Here is a 19730-nt window from a genome sequence, read left to right as displayed (position 1 = left end):
GTTTTTGCAGCTAGGAGTCTGATTTTTTGAACTGAACTTAAAAGTTTGATTTATCCATATACAAATACACCTACATCTCTATCCATATATCATATGCTTACTGCTGTCTCATTTCTTTTGGTATGGACAACAGTACTCCAGTTTAATTTCCGTCAGGGTCAACAGTTTCAAAGTCTCTTGGAGTAGCTGCAAAACCTCAGTGATTCCTTTCTAGGGGATGTTTATAGCCTTAAAATCTCCTGTGTTGAAAAAAAATGTGGGTCAGGCACCCAGCAATGGAAGATTAAAAAGTAATCGACTTGGAGGGCTATTTATTAGCATAATTACTCTGACCCTGAACAATTCATATTTTTTCATAGCCAAGTGCGTTGAAACTTTTATCACTTTCTCCCTTTTATTCTGCTTCTTGTTTGCCAGTGAAAGAAAAGACCCTCCTGCAATCGGGTAATAACAGTGGCAGGAATCCACCCTCCATAGGAAAAGCTGGTTATCCCAAATAGCTCTGCCACATCTGTCCCATGCTTAGGGTATCCAGGACTGGGGATAACACTCCTACTTTTGCAAAACAAGCTCAGGTCCTGGCACTGCCTGATTTGCCTCGCTAATAAACAAGCAAGGTAAATTAAGCAGCCGAGGCAAAAAAAAAGGTGTTATTAAGGTAATTCATCTGGCTGGAATTAACATTAAAGTTTAAAACCTTGCGTATGCCTCCAAACCTTGCTTTTTTCTCACACCTTAAGCTCATCATTACTGCAACAACCACATCACAGAGCGAAGATTCCTTTGTAATGCCGTGTTATTTGCACGCCGTCAGATCAATTCCCAACACTCTTCTGTACTCACTGAAGTGAGCGAGAGATGCACGCATTCGCGCAGCCATAACCTTTCCCATGGGAAGGTTAAGCCACAGCTGTACCGCTTTGCTTTAAATTTTCAGAGCAGAAGAGGGTGCTCTAATCTCTCAGTCTGACCTCCCACATCAGCCTGGCCAAACAGCCTCCCAGGAGCTGCTGCTGCTCTCAGCTCTTCCAGCGTCCTAGAAATAAAATGCGTTTTGTAATGTATTATACCAGAGGGTACCGCTGAATAAAGCCGATTTCTCTGGAAACCCTCTGCAGCCAGCAGAGAAGACAGGGGAAAGGTTTGGCTCCTCTTCTGACTCTCCCTGCAGAAAAGTCTCGTATCTCCACTGATTATAGAGAAAATCGAGGGAGAGCAGCATGGCAATGCTCACGTTAGCCTTTCTTCACGTCCTCCGAGCCTTAATTAAAAGCTCCAGCCTTGGAGGATCTACCAGGTTCCCACGTCTATTATTCCGACTGTTAATTACCGTCAACATTAAAAATACCCACTTAACATCTAGCGTGTCTGGCTTCAGCTTCCTGAAACTGGCTCTCACTCCACCTTTGCCTGAGAAACAAAAAACCAGGAAGCACAATAAATATCACCTCCCTGTAGACATTTGCACACCATAATTCCCTCACATCCTAGTCATCCTCTGAGTAAAACAAACAGCTCCTTAAGGCTTTTGCCATAGAGCGTGCTTTCAGGATTTCATCCCTGCAACGCTCTTGACATTCATTTTTAATTTTCCTTCTCTTTGCTAAATTAAAAACAGTACCCATTAGTGAGCCTTACTCCTTAATGTTGAATAAAGGCGTGACAGCATCTTTTATCACCTATTTGATTTTTCTCCACTTTAATTCTATAGCTCAGATGAACACAGTTGCAGCATCACTGCTTTCAAGCCCATCTCTTCTTTCCTTAATGCAAACCTCTGCCTTGGAAGTGTAGTATGAATTCTTTGTTCCCAGATGTATACAAACCCGTCTGGTTTTAGTTTAGTGGATACTTTTCAAATATGTCCATTTAATGAGAGGTCCAAACCAATCTGCAAGTTTTATGAATAATGATTTTTCTGTTTCTTCCAGAAAATGTGATACAGTTATTGAACAGCACTGGAAAAGATTACATCCCAGAGGCTCCACTGGAAAACACTACTAAAGGAGGCTCCTCATCTACTATTTTATTTCAAAACATCAATTAATCATTTTTTATTTTCTTTATGACGTGGACACACTGACTATGTAGCACTAACTTTCTCTCTCAATATCACCTTTCAGTAGGATGACAACTTGTAGGCATTTAAGAAGACAACATCACCGCTTGCCTTTACATGCCAGACTTGTGACTCGATCACAAAAATTATGTAAAGCCAGACTGACAAGATTTATTATCGCTCCAGCCTCACTGCCTGTCGTTAGTTAACCTCCATCCTTTGATTCTTTACAAGTTCCTCTCCATGTTGTCCTTTCCCTGACTTTGAGTTTGCTTGATGTCAACCCGATCTGACATCAGTTTCTTGACCACGCAGCACAGAAGGGTTTGATGTCCCATGGTTTTGGTGGAGCTGGGGTTTTTTGGAGGAAGTGTCCTTCTCTGCCATATTATCCTGTGTTCAAGTTGCAGTCCGGCGTGTGGAATCCCTTTTTCTCCAGATTATGTGGTTTGCATCAGAGCAGCTATATGTCAGCCTTGAAGATTCCTGTAGAGTCAAGTTCAAGTGAGTCCACTTCTTTCCCAAAATGGCTAGATTTATTTGATTTTCTTGGAAGCTGATTTTGTAGCCTGTGAGATCTGAAGTCTCTGGCACTGGCATTAGTGGAATATATGACGTGCAGGTAGTTTGGATAGTCAATATTAAAGCTGGCAGGAAACAGTCTCATAACACCGGATGAGGTATTTATAAGTGTATTTATTTAGGCGTCAAAACCTGAGTGTTTAATTTGACAGCCTCATCTCCAGGAGCTTGTTATATAGCAATACATAGAGAAATGCTCCTCTTCCAGGGGACAGTTCCAGACCTTTTAGAATCCAGCTATGATTCGACCTAAGAAGTGGCTACTGTTTATCATTTCCTTTACATGAGGCTTATCAAGGCTGGACCTTTAATAAGCAAGTTAAAGCCAGGTACTGGAGGAGATGGAGTGTCTCGTGGTGTTAACTGAAAAAGCACTTGCCCAACTTGTCTAAAATGTTTTTCTTTAAATGTGTCAAAATGTGATTTAAAAAAACTTCACACATGTCTGGATCTATGTCTGGAGACCTTAGAAATTGCCAGGTGTCTTACCTGGGAATAAAGATATCAAGCAGGTCTGTCTTATGGCCAGGGAAGCTGAAAACAGATGAAGGTTTGGTATATGCATGCAAACCTGGCCAGCACAGAGAAGCCTGGAAACCAGCCACAGCAGCTCAGCGACAATGACAATTTCACTGATGGCCCCTTAACAGAAAACCTGAGGGGAACAGCAAACCCACCCTGCACTTCCAGAGTTCAGGAAGCTTGCAGTTCCTTGGATATTTAAAAAATAAATCTCTTCATTGCAGTGCGGCCAAAAGAAAAAAAAAAAAAACACACTAAATCTTCTGGCAGACAAAGAATGATGGGTTTTGGCCAACCCTGTTCACGGCGAATGGTAACAAGACTTCTAACTGCGTCAGTTGACTTACGAATGGCTGGCTGACGTTTTGCATGATGACTTACCCTATGCTATGTTGCAAACCTTCCCGCAACACCATAACCTCACTGGAGCATTCATCAGATCCTGCCAGATCTGATAAATGGCATTGCTCCCTACACTAAAGCTTGAACATGACACTGAGTTGCATTTCCTTTATACTAAGGCTTTACAAACCCCATGGAGGAAATAATCCCAGAACATCTTCTGTCCCAATAGGTCTCTCCTAGCCACGGGCATCTTTGGCAGCTTGAAGAAAATAGCCAGTTTCACAACCTTATCTAAACATCTGAGCTTTCAAATATTTGCTGGAGAGACATTAACTTGGATACTGAACTACAGGCCGTACAGTACTGGTGTTATATCTTCCTCCAGCTCTCACCTTGCCTATAACAATATGTACCTGTTATCAGGCTACCCAAACATCTAGCTAATATGTTGTGGTAGAACAGCATCATTAGCATCATTTAAAGGTTTAGAAACTGAGGACTTATGAAGTTCAGCTATCTAGCCTAGGCCGCACAGGAAATGTCTGTACTAGACCCAAAGCTTTATGTTATTTTTAGTGTGGGATGAAACAAGGTCCAAGAGGTATGTTCTCACTGTTGTAATTGTGGATTTCTACCATGTAGGACTTAGGTCAGCATTTTTTAAGGCAAGGTCTCTGCATGGCCTGCCAGATGTTACACAGGAGATCATACAGGAGCAGAGAAAGAAACCACCCCAGGCTCTGAGCTGCAAGTCCATGACATGTCTGACAGCACCTGGGCTCCCCGACACCCAACTTCTACTACGTAAGAGCTCTCCTGTTGCAACACACTTTACTAATTTACCAACAAGCAGCATATAATGCTGCAATAATTTCTTATATCCCCATTTTCTAACACCACTTCATCCATAATGGGGAGTTATAGAAAATAAATACATAGATAAATAAATTAATATGGAACATGAGTTAGATATGAACTTTCCTGGGGAGGTGGAAGGTCTCAGCAGGCAGCAGCCTCCAGCAATCTGATGGCTTCATCTCTCTTGCTTCAGATACATATATTTTTATATATTCAGTTATATATATATATATATCCTCCGGGCTGTTCTGGCAATGTCTGGCTGCTGCTTTGCATTGCAGCGTGGCAGGAGGGTCACCACCCGGCTGCAGCCTGGCTCTGCTGACTCCCTGCAAAGCCCTCTCCCATGGAGAGCCCATGGTCTGCCATAGACTTCCCACTACTCCTCTCTGTGCCCACAGGGTTGGGTAAGTGCCTGCTCAGTTTAATGGGAATTAACTGGCCCTATTTTAGACTGGCAGAAAAGTTAATCTGTAGGAATTTCTACTGGCGTTTTTTTAAGACTGTATGTAAAACCTTTCTGAGGACCGTCTCTGAAGGAAATATTTTGATTTCACTTCATTTCCAGAGCCTGCATAAAACTTAATGAGGGTCAATGTACCCGGTTTCAGAGCACACCTACTTTTTAGTGCCCTTTAACTGTCATTCATAAAGACAACCCCTGAGATGACTACTTCCAAGGGACATTTGAACCACACAGACTGTTGCAGATGGCTATTTTGTAGTGCTGCTCAAACTCAGTTAACCCAGCTAGAGTGACACATCTGTTGAACACATGCTTTAACTCTTCAGTAAACCTAAGACCAGAGATAACAGAGCAAAACACCCCCAATGACTCTTTTTCTTTGCCTCCTGGGGGTATAGAAACAATCAGTCCTAACTGCCACCCAGCCATCAAATAACCAGCAATACCTGCAATTCAGCTAACCACAGAAGGGAGGGGTGGGGAATAAAATATTCAATTGCTCTTGTCCATCTTCATGTCAACCATGTGATTTTTTTTTTTTTTGAAGGAATTATCATTTAATGAAGATGTTGGCAGAAGCAAGACAAAGGATAAGTCCCAGTGTAAACATTGCCATATTTCAAACCCAGAGCCTGCAGGAGTCCCAGACAAGCCCCCAGGCATTAATTCCTTCACCTGAAACATGCGCATCCAGGCTAACACCTCGCTAAGTCTCCATTATCTGTTGCCGCACAGCATGGAATGCTACAGCAGGGCAAGTGCGGCATGCCCTCAGAGAGAGGGAGAGAAAAAACAGATCAAAACTACCAGTGAAAATAAGCACTGACCCAGAAGACAGCCAAGCATTTTTAAATAGCAGTAGCCTGCTGTGTCCTAGTACAGCTTTTCAGGGTGGCCATCACGAAGGGTCCCTTCCAGAGCCGTGAGAGAAATAAACAGCATGTTCCTGACGGAAAAGGAAATCCTTCAGAAAAATTTAACTTTCAAAGTACATCTGTTGCTGAAGAGCCGGAGCATTAGCAGTTGGGCATCAGTATGTCATTGCTGCAGTTCATGGAGCGATTTATTTCAGCCGGGATGAACAGAGGAAGAGTCCCAAGAGCTGCAGCTCAGCTCTTGTGGTGCCCATTTAAGCGAATTGATAATATCTTTGTCTCTTTCAGTGTGAAAGTGTCTCTGCTGATTAAAATTCCCTGAAGACCTACATCTCCTAAGCTGATAATGATAAGCCTCTCAGGCTGACTGTGTGTTGCTCTGCTACCTCCAGCCCTGCTGTGGATGGGTAGCCGACACGAGGCACAGGTAGTCATTGCTGAGAGCTCTGCAAGCCAGAATGGCAATCTTGGATGCTCAAGAGCCGTGGGGCAAAAAGGCAAGAGCAACATCCAGTTCTGGGGAAGCGGAGAATCTGCTGCCCTAGGAACCGCCTGGCTTGCCTACGGCCAGGCGAGGCTGGATGAATGTCTGCAGGGATCTGTAGAGAGAGCTGCAGGGAGATTTATTAGAGGTGAGTCAGGAAAGCTCCTTCCTAAACTGTCCTTGGCTCTGATGGGCTAGTCCTGACTTTCCATGGTTCCAACGTCACTGGCCTTCACTCCCCATCGCAGACCGAGAAGTCCCACGTCTGATCTGAGCCCAGACTCCAACCCTGGACAGGCCAGTTCTCATTTGACCTTTCAAATCGATGCCAGAGTGTCTCTGTGAGACTTGCAGTGCTCAAAGATGGGCAAAACAGAGAGGTCTGGTGAGAAACCAATTCCCCAGGTTCTAGGACTGTCTCCTCCTCAGACAGATTCAGTAGGGGCAAGGCAACGAGGAGGGCAGCTTGCCTTTTCCTTCTAGCACTGCTGGCTTCATGCTGTGGAAAAGGGACACAGTCGTTGCCTCCTTTCTTCTATCATTTTACCTTCTGCAGCTATCTCTAAAGCAGACCGTGTAGTCTTATACAATATGACACTGCAGCCTGGATTACCTTCTCCTGTGTTTTAAAGAGCATGAAACTCTTCCAAGCCTGCATCTGGATCAGCATCACTGTGAGTGACTGAAACTCCGAGTAGCTAATGCAGCAGGTGCCGCAAAGAACTGTCACTTCTGCTTCTTCCCTAAGACCATAGACATATGTGCAAGCCGTGTTTTACCCCATACTGAGCAATTTATGCTGGTTTTTCCTGAGCACTAGACTGTCTAGATGAGGATCTGACAAAAGATTTCATATCTGGCTGACTGGCAGGGAGGATCTCAAGGAGTAGCGTAAATATGCCGTCAGGTATTCAGCTGACGGAGTGAAGATGCTCATCCACAGCAGTGTCAAACTCCGGTTCTGGTCCTATCCCAACCTCTGAGCATTATCCTTTAAGTTGAAAGGCCAAGAAAGAGTTCTCGTGGGCCAGGAGGAACCTCAATATAGTAAAGTACATAAGGATATGCTTAACTATAAGAATCAACATTTCACACATTAGCTCAGCGCCGTGTATTGGACCTGGGCTGGAAAAGGCTCCAGCTGTCTTCCTGGGGTTTTCTGGTGGCAATTCTAATTTCTGAAAGCTCCTGGGCCATGAGATGCAACAGAGATGGGTAGGTGGGTGGGATGCAAGAAGAGTAACTTGCATGTTATTCACAGTATACCAAGGCAGGTCCAAAGAGGTGGAGGGTACTCCAGGAGGTGGGAGAACTGGTTTCAGGGTTTCCTGCTTTGTCACAGGCTTTTTGTAAAACCATAGGCAAAACATTTCACCCACACAGCAAAGATAAGAAGCATGACTGCAAGACTTTAAGAGGGGAGATATGAGTCAGCCTTGAGCAAGCCATCATGTACCAATTAACAGGCTCTTCTTCCCATCCATCATCTGTGTTTCTTCTTCCTCCTTGTGTTCACCACCTTCTCACCACCATGGGCGGCAGAACACCCACGCGAAATTTCCTGGTCCTGCTGCCATCCTCAGGTGCTGGCTGCTCTGCCAAAGCCCCGACTTGGGGGAAGTTAGAGCAAACCCAGCATGCCTATGCTTCACGGCGAGTTGTCCTACGTGCTACTGCAGCTCACAGCAAGCAGCCAGGGGCATGTGCCACGTTGGACCTTCCCTTTCATCTCAGCCAGTGTCAAGCAGCACAGCGGGTGCCAAAAGTGGCTCTGACACTGGGGGGGTCTTATTTGTCTTCCCTCTTCCTTGGTTCTTCAAGGAGAAGATCAAAACAACCTGACATCTGGTTGCACTTTACTGCTGTGCTGGCTTATGTCATGTCTTTCTTCCACAGTCTTTATTTGCTTTATTAATCACCTCTGAGCCAACATAGCTGACACATGCCCTGCTCATCCTCCGCGTAGCCCACGAGAGAGCGCTCGCTCGCTGGTGGACTGCACATTTTTCCAACTGGTTAGGCTGGAAAGCAATTTAGCTGGGGTAGCTTGGTCCCTGGGCTGCCCTGTAATCCCCCACTCATGTCCAAAATCCCACCAAAGTCAGCTCCCTGGGAAACAGACACGATACATCAGCATCTGGTCTGTCAGAGGGTTGGGGTTTTTTTCCAGGAAAGGGATTTCTGCAGGACACGAGCACTCGCAAGCAGAATAGGAGAGCACGACAAGGGAGGGGGTTTCTGTTCTCCCAGCCACACGTTTTACAGAGTGCAAGTGTGATTTACCAGTTCATCTTCTGAACTAAACTGCCACCGGCAGGATTTTGATCCATAGAGCAAGCTGAAATCAGTTCTGGTAAAATATATTTCACTGCCCTCGGCCTTTGTTTTCATATTTGGGGACCTCCTGTCCAAAAAAGCCTTGGTTGTTCCACTGGGCACAGTTTGTTTCTCCAATTAAGAAGTGAGCTGCTCTGGAGAAGAGAGTAGTGAGCCTCTCAACACCTAATTTTAATTAAGTTTCCCTCGTGGTGAACATGTGAGGATGACAGACAGTTCAGAGGACTCCCCAGATGCCAGACTTATAACCACTCCTGATTTTATGTTATTCTGAGTTTTTTCCTGCCCAGATGATCACTGGGTTTCATCGAGCCATGTGTGTAAGAGTCCTTGCGCTAATGAGCAAGTCAGAGCTGCAGCCCACCACTTACTGCACCCTGCAGCTGCAAAGTGATGCTATAAAAACACTTAACGAAGCATGATGCCTGAAAAACACCCAGCTCATTCCTCCAGGGAACAAGAATGCCCTCAGCCATGATTAAAGTGGTGCTCGGACCCGGTGGCTGGGGGCAGGATGGTGTTGCCTGCCTGGCGTGTTGTCTCTTGCACATTGCTCTGTGTTGGGTAGAAGTGGAGCCTGTGGTCGATCCACCATCCTGCTGCATTGGGAGAGGGAAAGAAAAGCTGTCCTCTTCAGAGCGGTGGGGCCAAGACATTGCAGATGGCAACGTGGTGCCCCTGGTGTAAAACTGAGGGAGCTGAGTGTCCCAGCACCCTAGCAGTAGGGCTGGGAGCTGGCCCAGGGAATGTTCTCTCTGGATGAACGGCGATGGACATCAGGTGAGAAGCTGTGTCCTCCAAAAATGCCTTGGGACTTTGAGTTTGTCCCTCCTTTCCTGACATCCTTCGAAACTTCCTTTCCTCCCAGCACAGCCCTTCGGCTGTAAGAACTCCCCTCCCAGCTGTGCCGGGTGGCGGACGCATCCCCTGTGACAGCACTGGTGCGGGTTTGAACCCTCCAGCTGATGCCAGGACGTGTTTCCGTGTCCACAGGTACCCAAGCTCCTGTGGCAGTTAGTGTTATTGGAGCCATCAGGGAGCTTGGAAAGTAACTCAGCTCCTCCTAAAACATTGGAGCAGCTGAATAGCTCCATTCAGCTGCACCCCCAGGTATATAGTGACATATATGATGTCCTCGGGGTCTAACACTTCAGTGTGGTCAGACATGCCTCAGGCAGGAGTTGCATGCTCTGCTGGAGCTGTAATGCCTTAGACCATCTCCCGTTCCACTCAATACCCGAGTGTGGTCACACAAATCAGCCCTACCCGGTTCCCTAATGCCCTCTGAGGTCCCCGAGGTACTCCACCTGCTCTCCTATTGACTTTTCAAAAAAGGCAGGATTCTTCCATAGGCTGTGTCATACCTATCATCAGCACCATGCAGATGTCTCAGATGCTCCAGGGTATCTCAAACTGTACAAGGTGGCCCCGCATGGGTGGCTGGTCTGAACCCAGATGTGCTCCTTCGCCTTTTCCAGCCTGTTAAGAGGCAAGATCCTGGCCAACAGCTAAGGTGCCCAAATGTCTTGGGAGCCTGGAAGTACCCTGTGTGCCTGCAAACTGGTGGTCGAGTGGCATCTCAGCTCCGTGCAAATTAAACACACCAGCAGATGACAGCCTCTGCGGAGCAGACCGGTGGTCTCCATCCAGCGGAAAGCCTGTGCGTCCCCGTGCTTCGGGATGCTCAGCCTGCCATCCTGCCAGGGAGACTGACCAGCCACAGTCCTCATAGCCCAACATAAATACTAAATTCCCAGGACCAGGGGTATAAGTGAGAGGTTCTTTCTGCAAATTACAGCTGCGAGCAGCCCTGCTATGTTTCAGGGGGATCATCTTCAGATTTTATGAAAACCACACAAAAAAAAAAAAAGGCGGGTGGGATGCTAATTGCTGAGTTTGGGATGGCACGGGGTTGGACACTGAGGGAATTAGTTTAATTTCCTGCTCATAAAGTGCATTATTGTGTCCTTTCAAAGCTGAGGGCCCTGTGTGCACATGGTAATCGGTGTTCAGTTACTGCTCTACAGCTAGGGGCTGAGATGGGATAGTTGCCCAGAAAGAGAGGGTTTAAAAGGAGCATCCCACCGCAACTCAGTTTGAGTCGATGGGAGCTAACAGGAGGGATGTCATCCCAAATTAATGCCCCTGAGATGGTGCCTCCAGGTCCAAGTACACACGGGTATGTGGGTACCACTGTATCTGAGCAATCAGGGATGTGGAAAGAGGGGTTGCTTTGGATCAGTATTCAACTCTGTGATCTTCCAGACACCTCCTAGCATCCTCTGGCCAAGCTTTGCTGTCTCTCAGCACCGTACTTAGATGCTCTTTAACTGGTAAAACACCTTACGTCTGCAATTCCCCCTTCTCCCGAGCAGGGAGACACTGGGATATGTCAGGACCAGGGGTGCTGGTGTCTGGCTCCCTCCTTGCTGTGAGCCAGGGTGTCAAAATGAACCCACCACTTCAATTAGGTGCTAAAAGAGGGGGATTAAAACACCTCCTGCCGTGCCTCGTTTCCCCATCTGTAAGGTGTAGACAATACCTTCTCAACTCACAGGGGTGTTGCAAAGAAAAATACATGAAAATGGTGAGGCACTCCATTGCTATGGCAACGGGAGCCATTGAATTATGGGTGGATGGAGTCAAGTCGAAATGATAATGGAAATGCATTTGTGTCTCCTGCTGGCTGTTTATACGTAGGTCTTTATTCGCTGGTGTTCCTGCCCTGCGTTCATCCAAGAACAGAGCATAAAATGTAGTCACCACTCCCTGGCCACAGGGCATGGTCTCCCGCAAGGGTTTTATGTATCTTTATCAGGATTCTTTACTTCGGAGTCCTCACAAAATATACACATCTCCTCCAGAGTTTGTTTAGCTGGAACTGGCTTGTTATAAACATCCAGTCAAGGATGGGAGTGCTAACCCCTGTTATTTCATTGTCTGGCAGAAAAACAGATAAATAGAGGAAAAGCAAATAATTCCCCTGAGTGGACATTTGTGCTGATGCTAAAGGAGCTCCCAGCAAGAAATACAGAAAGCGTCACGCTTTGCAGTGAGTTAACTTTTGCAGTAGGAGAGAGGACAGTATTAAAGCATCTGTTCTGCACAGAACTTGTCCAGCCCTCACCCCCGGAGCTGAACCCTCCAGCTGGGCGGGCATCTTTGTTCACAGCATCCATCTCTTCACAAGGAAGCCTTGTTTCAGGGCAGAAGACATGTTGTTCCAGGGAAATGAACCCTTGACACCAAGCAGTGACTGAGCAAAGACGAGGCGTAGTAATGAAGGAGGATAAAGTTTGTTGCTAGCCAGATTTCAGTTTGCACCATCGCAATGTCAAAAAGCTGTGTATTTAAACTCACTTAGCTTAGTGACACTGCTAGTTTAGTTCAGAGGGAGACCGGGACAGAGGACTGGCTGTACAATGAATGAAACTAAATGTCTTCACAAACTGTACAGCCTGGAGTTCAGCAATGTTGGCTTAGACTTCTGTGCTACATGAATGTGATGCATGATGAAGCCAAACACATCAGGCTGAGGTCTTTGGGTCTTTTGGGAGGCATCAAAGACAGACTGAGGCTCAGGCTTCTCAGCAAAATTCAGGTTTGATTAAGAGCTAGAACACGGCACACTCTGGATGTAGGAAATGTGGGAAGAAGGCAGGAACAGAGCTGGAAAAGGGGGAGAGGTGGCTGTCCTGGCATTGTCACCTTGTTTGCCTTGACAGTCTGTGTACACAGATAACTGATGGCTATACTTTGAGAAGCTGACTTCAACAGTTGGTCTTGATGACATGTCTGCTTAGCATCGTGAATTAGCCTGAACCAATGCCACAGCATGACGTTTTGGGTGCAAACGGGTAAGTCATCTTCTGTTGACCATCTGTCTTCCAAGCTGTGGCATCTCTTAAGGCCTTTGTCAAAGGAAGCTCTTTTTCAGTGACGTTGAATTGCTGCAGGTTACCCCTGTAGGGTTGCGGTGTTACAGGTAAGGTGCTGTCCTCAAGGTACATGGAGTGCCAAAGTCACTGCAGCTGCAGAGGTAGAGAGTGACACCAAGAGTAGCTGTCCTGAATAGCAAGGTCCATGCCAGAATTCACCTACTCAACCCAGTGTCACCTGCTGCCAAGAGCAGTCCAGCTCCATGTTTGCTGTCAGCTCACCATGGGGGCCAAATGCCAGCTCTGAATCAGCTGTAGAGCAATAAACCACTCTATGTACCTCAGACTTAGTTGTTTGATCTCCTCTGGTGGCAAACTCTGCCCTCAGCTAGCTGGTCAGGGCAGTTTTTCCAGATTTGCTCTAAAGTAACAGATATCAAAATCTGATACCGCCCTTTTAAGATTCAGCTGTGCATCGATATCTAAATTTCTTTAGGTAAAATCAGAGAAACTTTTGACTAGAAGGACCCCTGGATAACATCCTGAGTTCATCCAGCTCATACAACTACAGCAGGTGTTGTCTACATCTATCCCAGCAGAATAGCCCATGCCAGGGCATGGTCTCTAGCACAGTTGTGCAGTTGTCCAGTCCATTTCAGTGTTAACATGAGTTGGTGATGTGTTGTCTCATGGCACTGAACAGATGAGGCAATGCCCAAGAAGTCTTGGCCCCAAAGGCTATTCCCATTAGGCAGCACGGAGGAGACCACTCAGTTCTGGGGGGAGAGAAACAAGCTATATGGACACAGTCTGAGCAGTATTATTTGGCCCCAAAGCTAGAGAATATTCCTTAGTAGAACAGATGAAGCCACACAGTCCAGAAAGATTAATGGAAAACCACCAAGATGTCACAGCTTCCCAGAAGCCTATAGGAAACTCAAAACCTTTAGCAGAAAAGCCCAAAAGCCACAAGGACTGGAAAGTCATATAGCAAGAAGGCAGAAAGAATCAAGGACATGCACATATGGAACCAGGCACTGATTATGTTTTTTAATTCACCCCCTTGCCTGTATCAGTGGTTGGATTTCCATTTAATATTGGTTAAAGTGGGTCACATCTCTAAACAGTAAAGGATAAGTGCCTACTCCTGGCAATCATTGCCCCATGCTGGGTGTTGTTTTACGGGCAGTGTAAACCTCTGCAGAAATTTGTTACAAAGTGAGCACTTCTGCTTAACTTTTAAGCAGCATAGATCTCCATATATGTCTATAATATATGCAGAGGATCATTAAATTTTTATGGTGCAATTCTGGAGGGAAAAACAAAACAAAACAAAACAAAAAAACCAAGATAGCAAGCAAAATTTTGAATATAAAAGGGGTATGTTTACCTCATGTGTGATATTTTGACTAGAGATGAAGCAGAGGTGTTTTGGAGCTGTTTACCCAAAAGAAAATTAAAAGAGGCTTGTCTGAGAGGAAAAGGGTGAAATCTCAGAGGTCTTTGTCGACACCCTTGATGGATAATTTTCCAGATGCTTCTAATAAGCCTCAAAGTACCTAATGGATACAGTTCTGCAATAACACCATCAACAATATTAGAAAGCCTCATCAGTTTTGGTCTGATGCATTTTCCTACGGATACAGGGAGAAGGACGTACAGCATAACAGCAGTAACGAGTAACAGAGATGGAAACACACGGCAGCAATTGGAGCTCACATCAAGTATTGAGCAATGCGACGGTTCGGCATGATTGGATTTGGCTTTGTGGCTTGGCCCATTATAAAGAGAGGGATTGTTTGCAAAGCTTCAGTGTGGGATTAGATTTCCGAACTCTTCAAAGTCTGAGGGATGCTTGGATGGAGAGCAAAGGTTTGGGCTGTTTGCTAAATAATAATAACAGCAGCTTCTGGTTGCTATGTTTGACCCAAATATTTCCTTGGAAACTAAGCACAGCAGGAGCTTTTGCCAAGTCACATGAAGCTGATTTGAAACCAAAATCAAAATATAAATAACAACAATCATTTGGAGGGGAAAAGAGTTACCAAAATCCCAGTTAGGTAATTTATAGGTGAACTTGTCTGCCTGGGCTGCTTTTTAAATCATGATCTGTACAACTATCAGCAGTGCAGAGAAGGGGAGGATTATTCACTGTTTGGTGATGAAGAAACTTCTGAAGAAGTTCCTGGTGTCAGGTTTAAAACAAACAGGAATGGCATGTTTCTTTTTCACTTAGTGCATGGAAATTTGCTTCCACATGACATCCAAAATATATATGTCCACGGAAGCTGCACAGAACGTATAGCTCATATTCAAGCTCTAGCTCAGGAGGTCTCTAAATCACTTGCTACTAAAAGCTGGGAAGGTCTGTTAGGAAAGGTTCACTTCATCTTTGTCCACTACACCTTCCCCTACAGGTTCTTGACTTGACACATCAGACAGGACAGTGTTTGACCCAGAAAAAACATTCTTGCATTTTATTCCAAGTTTTCAGATTTCTCTAATTCACAGACCTTTTTGTCCAAATCACTGCTATAATATTAAGAAATTAAACGTGTTTAGCTGGGATAAAAACTTATGACTGATGAATACAGTGTCCTAAGAGCTGTCGTTCCAGCCAATATATGTCATTCTGTGTCACAGCAGTTATGTCTGAAAATTCTGCCAAAATGAAATTGTATGGGAAGATATGACCCTGGTGGGTAATTGCCAAGACCTGGAAGGATGAATCTGTGGTTAACAGATGTAGCAATAATTTTGTTAATTATTGGCTTCCTTTATGAGTCTGACTCCACAACACAGTTCATAATTTAAAACGAGTAGGGCTAACATGGTAGGAAAGAAATAGTGAGCAGGCATGTCTTCAGCTGCAATCAAAAATGACATCTTAGTGTGACTGGCAGGTGGCTAGTCAAACTAGGTTCTGGTTCACTCTTCTAGACCATCACATCCCCAAACGAACCCACATAATCCTCACTTTTGTCTTTTTGGATTGTCTGCCAATATATTCTTATCCTATTTTACACGCCAAAGTGTCTTGTGTTCAGTTAGAAACTGGCATAATCAATGATTATTATTAATGATGGCCATATGTTTACATCAGGAAAGCCAAGAAACAAATTACACTCTCTGCAGCAAAACGGCCACGGGGTATTCTGAGCCTGGTGGTCCCCTCAGCCTAGTATGGCTAGTGCATGGTGTTCCCTGTAGCCCACAGCATCCATGGGACTAAGGTGGCTATTGACACCTTCCCCACTGCTGCGCCTGAATAATCAATGTGCACCAATAGACGATCAGCCAAGGCACAGCTTCAGCGCACTTCTAGACTAGAATTACAACTATTGGCACTGTTGGGAGTTGCTTTGATTGCTTTAAGGCTGTCTCATATGGTTTTGTTTGTACAAGATGGATGCATGTTACTTGCCCCAACTCATTTCTAACTGCAGAAGATCTCCTTCAGCCCTAGCTAGGTGAGACTGCAATGACTTGACTTGCTGTGTGACATATCCTATACGTTTCCGGAAGACACCAAGTTTAGTTCTCAGTGTATCAACAAGGGTGGTGGCTATTTTAGGCACTCTCATATCAGATACTGGTGCCTCGGCTGATGGAGGAAGGATCTTCACACATGTCATTCTTATGAGAGAGCTGCCCAAGTACCTGAACCTGCAAAGCTCAAAGCTGGTCAAATCAGAACCAGTGACAACTAGCCTGGGTGACTGTGCAGATTTCTTGAGGTTAAATAACACCTTAAAATTTCAGAAGCTAACCAAGAATCCTGGTTTTGGGGTGGGCTGGATATTCAGTCTCTTACCCACCTCACCTAAGATGCTACCTCAGCCACCAGGACATTCAAACGGCACGTGTTTTCTCAGCTTCTCATCATCTTATGCATTTTATAGAACACTTTTCTAGTGTTATTGCCTGGGAAGTTTAGATAGAAATAGGTCCTCTGTTACTGGGGATTTCATCTCCTCCTGTTCAGCGTCAGATGTCACATGTGGTTACTACAGCAGTGGCTTTTTGATGTTTGCAGACTGAAGATGGCAATGCACAGCAGGACGAAATCAAAAGCAATGAAAATGTTGTTTGCCCTAGTTTCCTAGGGAAATGAGTACTATGCAATCATGCTACCTTTGAGACTGCCTCCCTGTAAGTGTCTTTGCCGGCCTAACCATTCAGTCGTCTTCTTTTTTCCCCAGGTATTTTTGAACACGCTGTCCAATTTCGATCACTTTTGACAGAAAGGTGGAGACCTCGGCCGTTTTCTACAGCTAAAGATTTTCCGCTCATAGTCAATGGAGAAAACCTTTACTGGTTGTCCAGAGGGAAAGTCTGTAGCAAAACCTCAACCACAAGACATGGACCCATAGGAAAGCAGGTTCTAGTAACCCCAGTGCTCAAAGCACCACATGTTAGAGTGAGACACCACTGTAATGAATATGGGTGAGGGAAAGAAGTACAGAAATACTATGAAGTCTTGTCTCCACTGGGAAAATGGTACGTTCAGGTTAACTCACTTCAGGCAAAATTCAGCAGTTTGCAGACACGCTTCCCCGTTTTGACTAAGAGCCTTTTTTTTTTTCATGTGTAAGGCATTACTGAGGAACAAAGCCAGAGTTGGAGTTGTGTGGAGGACCTTTCGCTCATTGCTCATTATCAGCGTTGTGTTAGTTGTAACGAACCCCTGCCATCCTGAGAGAAATGTGGAACAAAGCACAGAATTGACAACTTAGGCATTGAACAAAAGGCAAGAGGTGAATACTACAGGGAAGGAGGATATTAGCTGGGAGCTGCCCTGGCCAGCAATAAGCAGGTAGCTTATTACTCCTGTAAAGTAACACTCTTTGAGACTTTGGTTTGACTTTTATAGAGCAAGTTGATGTCTACCTCCAAGGCAGAAGTAATTTATTGTCTGCTGGTCCCACTACATGACATGGAGACTAACTCCAGCCTTCAGGGGTGGTGGTGAGTTTTTACTCTCAATGAGCCATTTGCAGGGGGTGTGTGAACCTCTAAAGGCGGATCTTTCTATTGCGTCTCTCTCTTGAGAGTATCGCGTTGCTGCTCTCCTTACCCCATGCATCAGGTCATGGAGAGAAGAAATGGATGTCACGTGGCAGAAGGGTGTCCATCGGGAGCATGCTGTCTAACAGCAATCCTTTAAGCCCTCTCTGAGCACCCATCCTGCACAGGACACCCCCTTGTCATGGCTTTCGCGTGCTCTGTGACCCCACAGCCCAGTTCCCCTCCTCGGATAGCTCTTTCTTTGTGTCCACGCAGCATCTCTCATTCCTTAGGAATGTCCAAGAGCTTTTTGTCAAACCCCTCCAAGCAGCTGTAGGGCCACAAAGGGTTGCGAGACATCTGAAGTGGGCCATTCTAGTGCTTGCATCTGCAATGCCAGCCTGAAACCTCCTTCATTAAGCCTGGCATATCTCTGGCCGTGGCTTTGCGTGCCCACACAAGGCATCCATTATTTAGTATGTTGAGATAACCCCCCCCAACACACCCTGACAAGGCCTTCTGGAGCTCTTCGACATTTTCCTGCTCCAGGATAACTCAGCAATGACAAGTCCCACCCAGGAGACATGACCACATGCTGGAAAAGGAGGGGTTGTTAAAAAATGCTTGATGCAATTTTACTGACTATGTAGGACAAGGCAAAACAACTCAGAGAAAATTAAAAAGGAAACAACATTTCCACCCAAGAAGCCTTGTTCAATGTGCTGGTGAGAATATGACTTCAGCCTTTTTAAATTTCCTTTTCTGACAGTTTTGAAAAGCTTGGATAAAACTTTTCTCGTTTCCCAAGCAATATCCTAAGAGATCTTTTCTAGGAAAATAGTGCTTCAGTCCTCTGCCACACAACCTGTACTAGCCCTGGGCTATGCTGAGGGAATTGCAGGAGGGAAGACAAGGGACCAGGCACAAAAGTTGAAGCTGTGACCCTTTTTCTATATCAGGCTGACTCACAGTGTAACTAGCTCCAGGCCATCTCCAACATGTCAAAGCAGAGGAGCGTTGTACTTCTTCGCCCATCCTTCATGCAAAGCAGATGTGATTTCTTCAGATTCACCCCATAGTAGAAAGAGAGTGTGGACCCAGGTCTTTTGAACCCAAATTTCTTGCACACTCCACTGAGACATCGTTCCTTTAAGAGGTGCGAGGGACTCTGATCAGTAGAGCTTCTAATTTTCTGAGGTCGTTTAAATACCCACAACATGGACTGGAAGAACACCCTGGATTAAAGGGCTTTTGACCATCTCCTGTGGCACAGAAGGCAGGGCAGGTGGCATCGACCCCCGGAGAGGGCTCTCCTGCTCCCTGCAGCCACACACACTCAGCATCAGAGGATTTTCAGGCTCACAGTCCCCTGCAGTGGAAGAGCAGAGCTGCTGGGCTGAATTTCTGTCCACCCTTATATTGCAGCACATGTCTGCTCCCGAGCAGTCGTCTTCAGCCTGTGCACCCTGCAGACCTCCTGCAGGCTCACCAGGATTAGAGTTCATTGAAGCCAGCTCCTGCGACTTTCCCAGGCTCTCGTTCATGTGCCTGACAAGTTCCTCTGACAGCCAGGCTCAGGGATTTTTCTCCAGGTAGATGGTTTTAGTAAAGCGCTTTGAGGAAACTGGTTAACCATCTGTCTGTGTCTACCTGTGGCAGCTTAATAGAGAGTAATGATCCTCCATGAACCCTCTAAATGAAAGCCATTTACTGAACCGATGAGAGAAATTGAATTATTGTCTCACCCAATACTTCCAATTTACCTGCCAGTTCATCTTGTCCAAGATGTGCTGAACACGGACATCGTCTCTGTCAGTCACCAGGTTGCAGGCAGAGAGAGAAAGATCCCTCTTTTTGGCTCCCCAGGAAAGTTAAAATGTGCTCGCGAAGTCCTCGGTCAGCTGCTGATGGATTTTTATAACTCACTTTCTCTCCCTGTAATCTGAACTAGTTTGAGGTTGTTTTTTTTTCCTGTGGTTTGCGCTGACAGCAGGTTTGCCCACGAGCTGCTTTCCCCCAAACGAAGCCTGCCCCTGCCTGAGCCTGGGACCATGCAGTGGGTGCAGTAGCAATGGGCACAGACCCACCGAGTGAATCCATGCTGGTTTTTCAGAGTCAGCCTGAGGCTTCCAGCGAGACCAAATTTAGCGTCTGTACAAACACTAGACATGAAAACATAAACGTGAGGTCATGCCTTCAAGGGTGCATACCAGCAGGGGACCCTAAGCGCTCCCAGCACTTAGCATGTCCTCAGGCCACTGGCAGGCAGCACAGCAGACTGGAAAGGAGACCTTGCCTGCAAATTTTCCAGTTTGAG

This window comes from Aquila chrysaetos, chromosome 19 (assembly GCF_900496995.4).
Source record: "Aquila chrysaetos chrysaetos chromosome 19, bAquChr1.4, whole genome shotgun sequence".
In the NCBI taxonomy this organism is placed as follows: Eukaryota; Metazoa; Chordata; class Aves; order Accipitriformes; family Accipitridae; genus Aquila; species Aquila chrysaetos.
Note: the sequence above shows the minus strand (reverse complement) of the source record.